Source organism: Pistacia vera, unplaced genomic scaffold (assembly GCF_008641045.1).
Source record: "Pistacia vera cultivar Batoury unplaced genomic scaffold, PisVer_v2 Contig579, whole genome shotgun sequence".
Lineage (NCBI taxonomy): Eukaryota > Viridiplantae > Streptophyta > Magnoliopsida > Sapindales > Anacardiaceae > Pistacia > Pistacia vera.
The window spans coordinates 168,086-178,847 of NW_022196422.1; the positions used below are offsets into that span (position 1 = coordinate 168,086).

Genomic DNA, 10,762 nt, shown 5'->3' on the forward strand with positions numbered 1-10,762 from the left:
TCGTGCAACTGTTAGGTACAAGCAAATTTGATCTCTAAGATCTTTATGAGATCCGATCAATTGATGTACCTGCACACATCCACATGCAGTATGTTAAATTATTAATTTAATCAAATGATTAAAGAATTAGAATTTATTTCCACCCAAAATGGAAAAAACTAAATAAGTTAAATGAACCAAATATAAAAACATTAAACATAAGTAGCTAACAATTTAATCTTTCATTATTGGGCAAGGCCCACTAGAAAAATTTTGGCTGACTCATCTCATTTATGAAGTCGGCAACAGTGTAAACCGTTGCGATAATTAAATATATTATCTTGATTAATTAGTCAACACCTTCAGAAATCAAATTAAATACAATTGTTGCCATGATCATGCACTATAACTATTAGTACAACACGCAACTTCATTCTGCTTAAACCATCAATCCTGGCTCGAATGATTCACCCCTTGGTCATTGTCATGGTCCGGCATTGGTCTGCTCCCCAACACTTACATACACCTTGAACGAATGATATTTTAAGAAGCCACCAAGCCAAGGCAGAAGAAAATTTATCTCCACTTATTAGGGTTTCTTGACCTTAGTTATCTCCTTTCTTCTTCTCTAAGCATATGATGAAACTTGAGCAACTAAATTTGGGAGACAACAACCCTGTTGCCAAAAGCCATGAAAATGCGAAAGCTAAACGATCTTGGCTGCATTGTCTCAGCAAAGCTAGAAGAAAAAAGCACAACAAGACTTCTACAAAAGCTATTTCTTCATCTTCACAAAAGAAAAACGATTTTTGTGAAATGGAGGTGCCAAAGGGAAATGAGTCATTGGAGGAAAGAGTAGCTTGGTTGCAGTCTCAGATAATAGGAGGCGATACTGAATTTGATTCTCCTTTTGGAAAATGAAGATTCACCTACGTCGATCACATTGCATCTGGTCGATCTCTTCGATATATTGAAGATTATATCATCAACAATGTTCTTCCATTCTATGGTAAGCTAATTTAATTTTTTATTTTACTATATATTGCTGTTATAATATCTTATGCTTGCATATAAATTAGGTACCTTTTTTTGTTTAAATAAATTTAAGAACATAAGATGCACCTTGAGTATTTCTTGATATTTTATTTAATATACATATGTATTTATACGTATATAATTCTTAAATCAAGTCTGTATTTATTTTCGTAAGAAAAAAGTAATTTCAACCATTCAAATTAAATATAAAAAAGTTAAAAGAATTGTCGGTCGTCCTCCTCATAAATATATATTTTGCAGTATTTTTAGTTTAATCAGTCAACATGAATAGATAAAGGATTCAGTCTCTAGATAAGTACTTATACAGCTAAAAATGATCAATATAAAACAAATCAAAGTAAAATGAGGGAGAAAATATTTTAATCTATCAATTGAGAAACAAATAAAATAATCTGAAAGCAGTTTTATTTGACCTGAATTTCTTAAATTAAGTATGTATTTATCTCCGTAAGAATAGCGTAATTTTAAACATTCATATTAAGTATAAAAAATTTTAACGAATTGTTGGTCGTATTCCTCATCAATATATATTTTGCTTCTTTTAAAATTGCAATGTTTAGTTTAATTAGTCAACGTGAATATGAAAAGGNGCTGCTAAGTCTCATAATATTTATATACTAAACCCTTCCGTAATTGCCCCTTACTCACACAATTCTTACTCTCACAGACTCACACCCACTTTACACCTATGACTTGTGGACCCTACACCGTAACAAACCTCCTCGCTGTCTATTACGCCCCTTAAGTGTGTATACCTTATGCACAACAGGTCTATCACATATATATTAAAAATTGATTTGGCCGAACCTTAACATAAATTAACACTTCACCCTCCATTTCAAAACATGCTTTAACTTTTCCATTATCCCAATATGAGCATTCAACAAGGGCAGCATGCATGTGAACAAAATAAATTCAAATCAAGATGAATTTTCGAATGCATACAATCTTTTATGCAATACTATTTCACTCACAAACTTTCTCCCTTGCTTTCAACTCAAGTGCTCGGTCCTCTTGTCTTCTTCACCTATTTGATCCAAAATTGTTATAAGAATTAAGATATAATCAAAGAGAAAATGAAAGATTGATTAAATACAAGAAAGGATTAAAAATGCATGCTTAGAACTCTTACTCCTTTCCCAAATTTTTTTTTTTTAATAGTTCTTCTCCTCCAAAGCACCTCTCGGCCTTCTCTACTTCAACTCGAATTTTGTTTCTCCCTCTCTCGAAATGATGGAGGAAGAATTTTAAGAAAATAAACTCTCCCTCTCCCTCTCTCTCCTTTTGTTCTTCTCACCCACGGCTCCCTCTCAAGTCTCTCCTTCTTCCTTCTTTCAATTTCAAATAAGACAATTCTTTTATTACAAAAACTTGCTTTTATTTAATAAGCTTTGTCAGAACAATGGGCTGAATCCGTGGGCTGCCATCACAAAGTTTCCCTTTAGTCCAACTTAAATAGAAAAATATTCATGTACCCCCAAGGTTTCTATTGTCACAATTCACACCCAAAGTGGGCAAGTGGGCCAAGTACGGACCGGATCCAAACAGGTGCGGGTCCCACAGGTTTGGGTCCAAAACGGGTTGATCTAAATGGGCCCAAAATATTGGACTTGCATCCTACCCTATGTGGGTACAGGTGGACCCACAGGTACTCTCATTATTCAATCTAATTTTCAATTCTTGTAATTACACCCCTATAATTTCTACAGTTTAAAATTTTATAGATACACCCCCACAATCTTTTTCCACTAGTTAAAAGATAAAACTCTACAACTTTGATCAACTAAACATTTTGCTGCTTGATTGAACTATGGCAACAAAAAGTGCAGTTTTGTTATATTTAAAGCCTCCAAGTAGCAGCAAGAAGCCACAAAATCGGACCCAACTCTTTTAATTCTTTCCGTCATTTCATCAAACAATTGTAACACGTGTTTAATGGCTATAAATCCAAATTATACAATGTAATAACAACCACAAAAGTTCAAGATACTTAAATAATAACCAGTTAACCACCACAAAGTTCAAGATACTATAGAAGAAAAAAAAGTCAAAATAAATTATAATATCTGATGAAGCCTAAAGTTTACCAGGATCAGAGTAAAGAGAGAATAACTAGCCAATACGTCAACGACCCCAGCAGCTTGCACCGATGTGGATAAACACTTAAACAGGAAAATATTTGCTCCTGTATTTAAGAAAATCATAGCAAATGAACATGGAAAAAAAGATTTAGAGTGAAGCGCAAAGTAAGAAGAAAAGAAGATGCTTTCAAAATGCTCGTAATTTTTACCCAAAAAAGGATGTATTCAAGAACTTTAGATGGTTCAAAGTGTTCGACATCATATGGATAAAAGCTTACAATATCCTTACTCTAAAATATTCTACTCATTCAAAGAAAGCAAAATTTTCCATTCGAGTTCGAGACTTCAAGTGTGTCGGATGGAGAGCAAGGGTGTGGATTCAAAAACTTGTTCAGAGAATGCAAAGGACCTTTGTGTGTTACAGAGAAAGCACATTTTCTTTTGGGTTAAAATTGGATTTTTGGAATTAGGGATTAACTGTGCAGGTTTAGTTTTTTTTTTTTAATTTTACACTGGTACCGTAGGTATACTCAGCCCATCTGCAAAAAAAAGGATTAGGGCGGGTACGAGTCACAAAATAAGGGTCTAAAAGGTAGACCCCGTACCCTATATATTTAGACAAGTATAGGTCCACCTGCGGATATGAAACGTGTTTGTCAGGTCTACCAAATTCATAGCCTAAAGTTTATTTTGTTACGGCCTGAGGTCTACCAAATTCATAACTAAAGTTCTATTTTGTACGCATCACCTTGGAAAATTTTGCATGTCACAAATATCATTAAGTCCCCTCATCTTTAATCAATTCCAAAATGTCCCTTAAAGATTTTTACACTCCAGTTGCCACCCAATACACCTGCCAAACTATTAAAGTCCTACCAGGTTCTAATTTTACTAAAACTTCCTCAAAAAGTTTTAATTCTTTCACATTATCCCCCAAATTCACATAAATAAAATTAAATAAAATCCACAAAAATGCGGGTATACAGAACAATAGTTAGACTCAGTTGATAATAAGGAAGGATTGGTTGTGTAAATTTAGTCGAATAAACCTATGTAAAGAAAGAATAAATTCAAAACTAAATAGGATTTATTTTTATTTTATTGCTATAGTGTGCTAGTACTCCCAGTTGCTTTCCTTTCTTTATATAATTAAATTTATTTTAAGGGTATGGTTTGCGACATATGGGAGAAGGATACGTATATTGTAAATTTTGAAACTTCTGCTTATATCCTTGCTAATTGTTTGCATTATTCTTGTAATTGTCTATGGGAAAAACAGTTTGTGGTTTATTTGTTTATGTGAAATGAATTTATGATACTTATTTTTCCAGGTTGCACCCAAAAAGCAGGACAAGGAGAAACAATTGCAGTGACAATCACAAGGGGGAATTGAAGGACGTTCCAAAGACACCTGAGGAGATGGATGAGGTAATATGAGGACTGGGAAGTTATGGGATTATAAACCATTGTTGAAATGTTGTAATCTAGAAATAAGACATGATAAGTTTGATGTGTGAAATGATCGGTGCGGAAGTAGGAAGGAGGAGCTATTATTCCTGTGTTTTGGCAAATGATGCCATACGTGCAGGACAAGGATTGAATAGTAGTGAAGTGTGGCGTGAGGAAGACGTAAGTAAAGAATTAATTAAGGCACCAATAGCAAGCAAGTTTTCACTTTAGAATGGCGAGACTTAGATATTTACTCAAATGCTTGATTTCATGAATTGGGTTGAAGGTGGGGCTGAAACCTTTGGGGGATGTCGTCCCAAGACCTATCCATTTTTGAGAATAAAAATGGATAGGCCGATGGGATGGGGACTATTTTGAAACCATCTCAATCTCGGGATGAAGTTCAATAAATGGTAAATTGTACTTACATTAATAGATCTTTCCAATGCAAAAGAAAATGAATATCGGTATTAATTTATCATGTAACACGAACAAAATCTATCTGTTTAACATGCAATCTTCTTTAATTAATTTACTTTAATTTTTATTTAAAATAACAAAAAAAATTTAAAACACGTCAACCAATATAAAAGAATTTGTCTAGAAAATTTGTGCAGTTGTCGTGCAATGTTAGGTACAAGCAAAATTTGATCTCTAAGATTTTATGAGATCGATCAATGATGATACCTGCACCACATCCACATGCAGATGTTAAATTATTAATTAATCAAATGATTAAAGAATTAGAATTTATTTCCACCCAAATGGAAAAAAAAAAAACTAAAGAATAAAGTTAAATGAAACAATATAAAAAAAAACATTAAAACATAAGTAGCAACAATTAATCTTTCATTTATTGGGCAAGGCCCACTAGAATAATTTTGGCTGGATCTCTCATTATGAAGTCGGCAACAGTGTAAAACCGTTGCGATAATTAAATATATATCTTGATTAATTAGTCAACACCTCAGAAATCAAATTAAATACAGTTGTTGCCATGATCATGCACTATAACTATTGTACAAACGCAACTTCATTCGCTAAACCAATCAACCCTGGCTCGAGATGATTCAGACCCTTGCCATGTCATGGTCCGGCATTGGTCGCTCCCCAACACTCATACAACTTGAACGAATGATAGTTTAAGAAGCCACCAAGCCAAGGCAGAAGAAAATTATCTCAATTATTAGGGTTTCTTGACTTAGTTATCTCCTTTCTTCTCTCTAAGCATATGATGAAATTGAGCAATAAATTTGGGAGACAACAACCCTGTTGCCAAAAGCCATGAAAAGCGAAAGCTAAACGATCTTGGCTGCATTGTCTCAGCAAAGCTAGAAGAACAAAGCACAACAAGACTTCTACAAAAGCTATTTCTTCATCTTCACAAAAGAAAAAACGATTTTTGTGAAATGGAGGTGCCAAAGGGAAATGAGTCATTGGAGGAAAGAGTAGCTTGGTTGCAGTCTCAGAATAGAGGCGATCTGAATTGATTCTCTTTGGGAAAATGAAGATTCACCTACGCGATCAACATTGCATCTGGTCGATCTCTTGCGATATATTGAAGATTATATCATCAACAATGTCTTCCATTCTTGGTAAGTATATTATTTTTTATTTTATATATATTGCTGTTATAATATCTTATGCTTGCATATAAATTAGGTACCTTTTTTTGTGTTAAAATAAATTTAAGAACATAAGATGCACCTTGAGTATTCTGATATTTTATTTAATATACATATGTATTATGCGAATATAATTCTTAAATCAAGTCTGTTTTTATTTTCGTAAGAAAAACGTAATTAACCATTCAAATAAATATAAAAGTTAAAGAATTGTCGGTCTCGTCCTCCTCATAAATATATATTTTGCTTCTTCAAAAACATGCAGTATTTTAGTTTAATCAGGTCAACATGAATATATAAAGGGTTCAGTCTCTAGATAAGTACTTATACAGCTAAAAATGATCAATATAAAACAAACAAAGTAAAATGAGGAAGAAAATATTTAATCTATCAATTGAGAAACAAATAAAATAATCTGAAAGCAGTTTTATTGACCTGAATTTCTTAAATTAAGTATGTATTTATCTCCGTAAGAATTAGCGTAATTTTAAAACATTCATATTAAGTACAAAAAATTTTAACGAATTGTTGGTGTATCTCATCAATATATATTTTGGCTATTTAAAAATTTGCAATGTTTAGTTTAATTAGTCAACGTGAATATGAAAAGGTTCAGAGTATATCAACTTAACTAAAATAAATACCAAGTTGAGAAGGATTTTTTTTTTTTTTTTTTTTTTTTTTTCTGGCAAATGAAGAAGTACTTATCTAGAGGTTAAAAATGAGTAATATAAAGCAAATCAAAGTACAATCAGATAGAAAACAATAAATAATTCGATTGAGAAAGTTATAAACTTCTGAAAGCGTTTTATTTGACTTGATTCTTTTGAAAGCTCCCAATGTCAAAGAACTTCCATTAATTCAAGGTGTTCAACTTAACAATTTCATTTTATCATCGGCACTTTACAATTTTTCATTTTTTTGGCAGGAATGGAGCCACTAAGGAGTGAGCCCCACTGACTTTAAAAAATCATTTAATCCCTTCTATGTTTTTATTTCAACAATAAACACCCTTTATTTATGGAAATATTATCAACCCATAATGGTATCATCTTTTTTTTTTTTTTTTTCCTTAAACCCTTAATATATTTAAGCTTGCTCTTTTTTTTGGTGTCTTATATTTGAATATTTAGTACATTAACAAAACAACCAAATTTTTAATAATACCAAATTTTATTTTCTTCCCTTCTTTTCAGTAAATTATCTTCATCATTCAAAGTAAAAAAATAAAGATTAATCCATGTTCATGTGTTCAATCTATATGGTCAATATCTGTATTTTTAATCTAAAATTTTATATTCCAATTTTTTCTTCTAAATTGGCCTCACCAAAAACAAAATTGGATCCGCTACTAGAACATCCCTTTTGTGAACAGGCAACACTCACAGCCGAGACAGCTATGCGGGACAACGAACAACAAAATGCTACAGGAAGCATCTCGTACATCAAAAAAATGCTTAGGAGGAGGAGAGAGAAGATGCAATAATATTTTGCGGGTCGGCGCGACGGCCGCCATTAAAAGCTTCAGAGGTTATGGGGATTGCAGTGACACCGATCATGAGAGAAAGGCTCATAAAATGCCTAAGTAATAAAGAAAGAGGGTGGTTTTTATAGGGCCTCATGAGCACCACTCAATATTCTTCATGGCGGCAGAGTTTGGCTCAAGTTGTGGGATTGGTGTTGATGATGATGGATTGATTAATATGGAACAGCTGAAGCTAAAACTTGAGTTAATAAAAATTCCAATCGACCCATTTTATGTTCTTTCTCTGTTGCAGTAATGTCACCGGATTTGTTCGGATACAAGATCGATTGCTGGAACTTCTTCATCAACATGGAGGCTTTGCATGCTTCGACTTCGCTACAGGTACATATTTCAGTGACGGAATCAAAACTATGTTTGAGCCTTGAGGGGGTTAAAATGAATGTTTAATGAACGAGGGTGACTAAATTAAACAAGTTTATTAGGAAATTGCATTTAAGAGGATAATAACTAATATAGATAGAAAAAAGTATGAGATGGGTATGTAATAAAATATAAGTGGTCCTTAGTGAGATATATATATATATTTGTGTGTGTTGATCATTTGTAAAATCAGGTTAGGTGCTAATTAATTGTAATTAATTGTATGTGATATAGTGTCCTTATGTGTGACGATGACATGAGATCAGGGGAGATTGATAGCTATGATGCTGTTTTCCTGAGTGGCCATAAATTTCTTGGAGGTCCAGGATCCCCTGGCATCCTTCTGATGAGCAAAGCCTTTGTCAGTTGAGTTCTTATCCTCCATCAACTTGTGGAGGTGGAACTGTTAATTATGTCAATGGCTTCAATGAAAAGGTACCCTCTTACTATTTGCAATAGTCATTTTCTTTTGTGAACCAATAAAAGGTACCCTCTTACTATTTGCAATATTCATTTTCTTTTGTGAACCAATATTATCCTTAGTGCGAGCAATCCACTAAAATAAATGTTTGTATATTCATGATATAAGAAATTGAAAAAGTTATTTGTACGAGTTTGTACAAACTTATTTTACACACCACATGGCATAAAACTCACATTATTTAATATTATGTCAGTGTTACGTGGGTTCACATAGTACGTGACCCTGATGTGGCATATCATATGATATGTTACGTCAGTTTGTACAAACTTTCTTTCTAAGAGAATTTGTACGTCTAGTCTTTTTCATAAGAAATTTGGTTGATATTATATCTTTTAGTGAATTTGAACATGTACACCGACCAAAATTGCAGTGTTTGAAATATGGAAATACAATTAGGTTTTGTATCATTGATAGATTTTCCTTGTATAATTCATGCTCATCTCATTATGGCCATGGATGGACCCAAGAAGAGGTGAGTGGGGGCTACTGACCCGACTCATATATATAATTAATTTCTTTATGTATTTGTGTAACTTTTTTCTAATTTTGTAAAATTTGTTTTTCAAACTGACCCTACTCGACTAAAAGTAAAATCAGATTTTTTCCTATTTTTTATTAAACAACTTTTTCTGTATTAATTTCTTATTGTAATTGTCTGCTTTTTTCTATTTTTGTATAATAGTAGAACCAACCTTTTTCCACCGACACATCTTGTCCTTCGCCTTCAGGGTGCTTCTTCCAAGTTCCATTCCCTTTCCTGGCATCCCACAGCCACCATTTTTGGTTTCTTGGCTCATGCTATAGTACAATAAATACTTGCCCCCTCTTAACATTAAATATGGGTTCGTCCCTGATTATAGCATGTGAACTTTTTAATATATGCCCACAAGAATATATAGTTCCTCCGTTAGGATTTAATTTATTAATTGTGTCACTATGTTGACTTATGTTAGTTTAATTATCATCAATTGTAGGACACATTATATTTGGATGATATAGAAGGAAGAGAACATGCAGGAACTCCTCAAATTATTCAAACCGTTAGGGCAGCATTATCCTTTTGGGTAAAAGAATACATTGGCTATGAAATGATCAAGGCACAAGAAGACATTTACCTCCAAAGAGCCCTAGAGAGACTTCTCCCAAATCAAAACATAAAGGTTTTAGGAAATACAAGTGCCAAAAGACAAGCTTTATTTTCCTTCCTCATCTATTCCACTTCATATTCTTCCCAAGAAGAGGACATGAAAAACAAGAGAGGTAAGCCTCTTCATGGATCTTTTGTTGCAACTCTCCTCAATGACTTGTTTGGCATCCAAGCTCGTGGCGGGTGTGATTGCGCCGGTCCTTATGGTCATATTCTGCTTAATTTTGACAAAACCGAATCGCTTAAAATTCATTCCATCATACAAAAGGTATGTGTATTCTTTGCATATTTTGTTCATGTTAAATTTTCAATATTAAATACCGTCAATATAGGAACATATTTTATAATCAAGGTCTTAGATATAGCCAAATATATGATTTATGATTTANAAATAAAAATGGGAAAAATTGTCAGTTTTGAAATCCTGACTCGCAGTTAAGGGAGTTGACTGTAAGGATTTAGAAATACAGAGGGTTGACAAAGGATTTGAAAAGACAGGAAGTTGACTGTAAGGATTTAAAGAGTTTAGCAGGTTGACTGTAAAAATTTAAAAGTTTAGCATGTTGAGTAAAGATTTAGACTTCAAGAATTCAAACGTTTAGGGGGTTGATTAAGAACTTTAAAGTCTGGGACTAAATTGAAAAGAATGAAAAATATAAGGGATAAACAAGATTTTACATCTATTATTAATTATGATGTTTCAAGCATTACACTTTTATTTTGCATGCCCGTTTTAACAAGAACAAGTGTTATATGATATTATTACTTATATGTATATGCATGAAGGCATACATAATTCATTATGTGTTTGGATATTAGGATCTAATGTGTGTGTGGGATGCATTTTATCCTTCGGATTGAGACCACCTTTTATAGTACCTATCCCCCTCAGACATCAGCTAGAGATTATACTTAGCTTCATGTGTAGATTGAGATGGTCGGTACTATCGAGCAATTTAGATATCCTATTGGGATAGGACGGATGGCTACTGAGCTTCAGGGGGGATTTACACCCAGCAGACATTTTGGAATTAT

General features: G+C 33.1%; 1 pseudogene; it reads left to right on the plus strand.

The window, feature by feature from the left end:
• Window positions 1-611: 611 nt before the first annotated feature.
• LOC116109386 lies at window positions 612-10,546 on the plus strand (annotated as a pseudogene).
• The last annotated feature ends 216 nt before the right edge of the window (window positions 10,547-10,762 follow it).